This window comes from Dysidea avara, chromosome 6 (assembly GCF_963678975.1).
Source record: "Dysidea avara chromosome 6, odDysAvar1.4, whole genome shotgun sequence".
Classification (NCBI taxonomy): Eukaryota; Metazoa; Porifera; class Demospongiae; order Dictyoceratida; family Dysideidae; genus Dysidea; species Dysidea avara.
The window spans coordinates 20879625-20885183 of NC_089277.1; positions in this window are offsets into that span (position 1 = coordinate 20879625).

Genomic DNA, 5559 nt, shown 5'->3' on the forward strand with positions numbered 1-5559 from the left:
TCGGCGTATTTTTGCAATGTTAGAAACTGTTGTGTGGGCGTAAATGGTGCTGGGCGAGCTGCAGTGAGCGGTAAAGCCTACTGTGGACATGTAACTCGACGTGCGAAGAGTGAGGCTTATCACTAACCATATGCACTAACAGACATGATCCTGTAACTTTCTCAGTGCCATTGTGATGGCTACTGGATGATTACTAATGGCTTGGGCTCGACTACTAAGAGTTCATCTGGTAAAGGGGTTGTGAGTATTATGTACCCATAAGTACATTATCAACATTAAGCCAAATTGCACACAACAACATAGCCTTCTTGTTTGCAGCTATTAGTGTGGCTGGAGCCCTGTGTGCTGAGAAAAAAAAGTGTGCATTCATTGTGCCGGAATCATGTCCGATAAAAGGATGTCACACAGTAGGTAGATCTGCAATGGTGTCAATGGTCAAAGCCACAAAATCATTTAACAGTCAAGATCAGATGAAGCGTTAAAATCCACAATCGAAACTATGCGTATTAAAGCCAATTATACACAACTCACATGATGTAAGAATCTCCAATCATGAGATGTTTCAAAGCTCAAGTCCAGCAGACAGTAGTGTGATTGTAAAGATTTTTTCTTCCACAGCTGTTGGTAACACACATCAAGAAATTATACTAAATTACAAGCACATAGGAAATCAGGGAATAAAATGGTAGTAGAGAAACTCCCGGCTAAAGTGAGTAAAGTCACAGGTATGCACTAATAGACAGTTTAAGCCACAAGACAAAGTGAAATTTTGCCCAGCCATCAAGACTGACTGCAGCTGCAAATCAACCTACAGCACTTTATAGATGATACTTCCTTGCTTGATCATGCCTGCACTAATGCTCAAAGTTTTAAGTGCTGTAGTTGCACAACTACATGTGAAACAGTAATGGAGAATTGCGTATATAGTTTTAATCCATGCAACTGATTTATTTTATTACCAAAAGGGCTGGGTAAATTATTCCTAGTTGTGACATAAGGAGCGATTTCTTTGTAACCACCAAAAAGGATAGTTCATGTTCGTAGGAGATTGGTCACACGTCATATCCCTGTGACTTGCAATTCAATTGTGTACCAAAACATTGTGTGAGATGTTTGAAGGAATTTGCATGTGGTACTAAGAATGTTTGTAAGGGCTCTGGGATGCATTGACATGTACAGTATGGGACCTTTAGAATATTTGTCATCAATATGAGGTGTTCATGTTGAATTCATTCAAAACACTTCTTTGAGACCAGAAAATGATGAAACACAACCAACTTTCATTTAGTTTTGTGTATGCAGGTGCTTACCAATTGAAAATATATTGCCAGGGTTATCGGTCGGTCACACAGTGTTTACCTCATGATGTTATTATTTTGTTAGGCCACTTTGTTGTTTCCGGCCACTGTGTTGTGCTGCAGTACTTCATCAACCACCATGATAATTTGCTTAGTGGATGGAAGAGTTTTGTCAATCTTTATCACTGGATCAAGTTTTGACTAAAATCAAGTTAGTGTAACACTATGGTGATACCTTGGTTACCTGTAGTACCACTCATTGTCTACTGGCCTTCATTAACCTATTGCACTAGCTATCTAGCAGACCCATAAGGGGAATTAATAACAGTGTAACCACACCATCCTCCTTGGACACTTGTGTCCTAGAATGCTCATTTCACTTAACTACTCTAATAGAACATACATTTCACACACCTATATAAAAAGTGTGAGGGACTACTAGAGCTGTGAAACTGGACAGAACCTCATAAACTGTCGGTTATCAGGTTAACAAAATTTAATTTCCTGCAATTTTTATGCCGCACCTAGCATGTAAATTATGTAGCCTTAAAATTTGTAATACAGTTTGTCAGGTCGGCCAAAGTAATAGGCACCAAGTGATCATAACTGTAGCAGAATCCTTATCAATGTAACATTGAGAAAAGTACCCAAAACATACATTTTGAGCAAATATCTTAGAAATCAGTAATCCGGTTATGCAAAAAAAAAAAAAACTGGAACAACTGGCCAGTTAATCGGTTTACCCAGTATGGTGTCACAGTACTAGGGACTGCCATAAGGCTAGAATCTAAGGCTCACAATGAAAACTATACTGCTGCACTGATTGTAGTATTGTTATATGTATTGGCTATTACTACTGTTATTATATCGTACCAATTACTAGTATAGCGGCACAACCAAAAAATTGTGCACTTTTTCAAAGAACCATAAAACTTTCCACATAAGTAGTAGTCCTCAATACATGTAATTTAAGATATAGTGCCACCGCTGATTTGACCTTTGGTGACCTTTACGGCCATTTTTGTACAGACAATTGATCATTTTTGTCTTTAACTCCCTGAGGCAGTAATTAACTTGTTTAAAACATCGTACCAAATAAAAGATCTTGCTGAAAGAAACAACTTGGTTTTTATTTGAAGTCAATAGGTGATTTCATTACAAAGTTATGATCATTTTTATTAGCTGCAAAATTTGATAAATTTATGCATAATTATCTGCCCACAGATAATTCACACCTGGAGGGCAGGTACCATGTTTTAACAAGCTAATTACTGCCTCAGGGAGTTAAAGACAAATATGATCAATTTTCTGTACAAAAATGGCCGTAAAGGTCACCAAAGGTCAAATCAGCGATGACACTATATCTAAAAATACATGTATTGAGGACTACTATTAATTTTATGTGGAAAGTTTCATGGCTTTATGAAAAGTGCATAATATTGCCAATTTTGGGAGCTACGCCGCTATATGATTATGTGCAAGAACAAAATGACTATAGTTTGTGCCAGTCTATTATTATATTGGTTTGTTTACCTAAAAGTGGCAAGCATAATGTTAGCACAATAGGCACAGAGTTATTTTCTATGCTGAAGCTCCTCTGCAAGAATACAATGAGGATCTATAGAATAATATTTCTGATAAAGGTTGTACACTGTTTTATTAGAATAATATAGGGTAGTTATAGATTTCTGTAGGCACCGCTCATTATCTGTCAGTCTTCAGCACCTTAAGCCAAAGTACAGTGCGGTACAGCACAAAAGATTACCTGGCTTTTTAAAACAGAAAGCTGTTACAAAAGGATGTGTTTAAAATAGCTCTCACAACATTTTAACTTTCCACTATTAAAGCAGTAGTTTATTTTATTGGTCAAATCTACCCAGGGAGAAATGAAATGCAAGATTCTTGGAAGACTGCATAGTGACTTGCAAGATTTTACAAGAAAAGTGACACTTTCCGTGCAAGAATCTTGCTTGCAAACTTTCAAGTCTTGCACATCATTTCTCTTTACTGTGCACACCCACCAAAGGCTTCTTCATTCGATAAACATTTTAAAATTTTTGTCCCTACTCCACCTGAATGCCGTTTTATCCAAGCTCCTGGGTCCACCTAATGGTTGAGGTTTCACTGTAAGTGTTATGTACAGCCATATGTACTGCTTATTTATGTTTACTACATGTAGGTCCCAAAAGGGTGATGATATTGGTGGACCACAAGAAGACATTTTTGAATCCTTGCTAGGATCACCTGATACTGAGTCAGATCGGAACACACCTCAGTCCATCAATGTTGAGCCTCACTGCACAGTGATGACATGGTTTACTGTAGCCTGTATACTCCTAATGCATTGTTATTGGGTGGAAATATTCTACTGTTAAGTTTACAATCAAAAATCATACCCAATAGCAAAAGTGCTACTTGCATTAATGGTTACAATGCTTCTTCATCATCAGAGTATTTTCATAACTTTACTATAACAAGTGAATTTAATTGTTCTTCAGTGTTAGTTATTTATTCAAGTTGTTGTGTGGCTGGCTCAGTAAGTACCTTGGTTGATAATCATCTTTTGGTATCTTTCTTTGGTCCAGATGTAGCATTGTGTAAGTCCCCTTTACCGCTGTATGGCACTTCAGCTGGACAAATCTTCTATGTGCCTGTACCTATGTGTGATACCAGTTCTTGTACTAGTGAATTGAAGTCACACTTGCTATTATCTCTTGGCCAAGCAATTGTGGACATTTTTGTAATCACACTTTGTGAGGAGCTTGTGAATTTGTTAATATTCGTTGGGAAAGATGGTAAGGTGTGTGTTTGGCTTCTTACAACAAAGACAACTCTTTCAAGGAAGTTTGTTTAAATGTACCAATCTGCTCCACCTATTTTGTTGGAAACAAGCTACTGCTAAGCTCATACTATGATGTAACAGTTGTAAATTTTGACTTTAAATGTGATGATAAGAGTAAAGCATCATTCTGTCTGAACACTGTATTAAGTGCAGCTTTTTCAAATATAAACACCATCAGAATTACAGGTGTGCTCAAAATGTGTGTAGATACTAGCAGGTCTGCAGTGATTGTTGCTAAAGGGAATGGTCACATTAACAGATACTCTCCGAAGCTGCCAATTCCAACATTCAAGTCATGAAAAAGTGCCATAACATTATTCACTTCTTTTATCGAAGTTTCTGTAACCTTCAAGTTATCTTTTAACCCATCAACTTTCTTTGAAATCTCACACACTTGAGTTACCGCCTTTTGTAAGTCATTTCCTTTTAGGCAGAATAGTACGTCAAGTATGATTCATCAATAGTACATAGGATTTTTTTCTGACCATTGTGGTTGCAGCAAAAGGTACGTATTAAAAGAACTCTTTGTGTTCATAAGGCCATACCTATTTTAAAAGTTATTGCTTGGACCCAACCGACCCTATCTTGTAGGCACATGAGCTGTAACTTTCAAGTATGTATGACCTTGAGTGAAACAAACCATGTGGCTTGTGCTCAGCGTGTATGCACATAGATTCGGGGAGTTTTTCTTCTTTTTGCCTACTGACTGACCCATTTTGCTGTAAAAACAACCCTGTAAAATCCAAGAGTAAAAACATCCATGCATGTCACAATGTGGCTATTGCATAATATAATGATAACATAAAAATATATACATATATATAAAATGTTATTTTGTGATATATACATTATTGATGGGATCATAGCTGAGTGACTTCATGGTAGGTACTTTTCTCTCTGATGATTTGAAGAATTTCATTCTTTTCAGTTTCTTCACTAAAGATGATTGGAATGCATAAATATGTGTCAATGTACTTTTGTCGTCTCACTTTCTGAACAAGTAATGAACTGGTTGAGCATCATGGCAGTCTCTCTGAACCAACTGCCACATCTCTGTTACACATGTTGTACATACAGACCAATTGCAGTAGTACATTGTTGAAATATTAACACAACTGGGAAATAGCTTAAGAAAAATTATAGGAAAGGGTTCGTTGGATTTGAGAAAAGGCCTTGCATCCACTAAAGATCTCTAATGGTCTGATTCCCCTTGGTGGTTTATGCCCTTGTGCCAGTGTGTGCATAAGGTGTAGGTGAATTTTAGCAGCATGTGATCTATATACAATGCATTCACACATCCTTACCATCGGAATCTGGTAAATCATACACAGAAAACTGCTCAAGTGATATTGCTGCTGAGAATTTACTCTCTTCTGGTTCCAAGAGTGTAGCCTGAGGACAAAACATCAATAAGTGTTT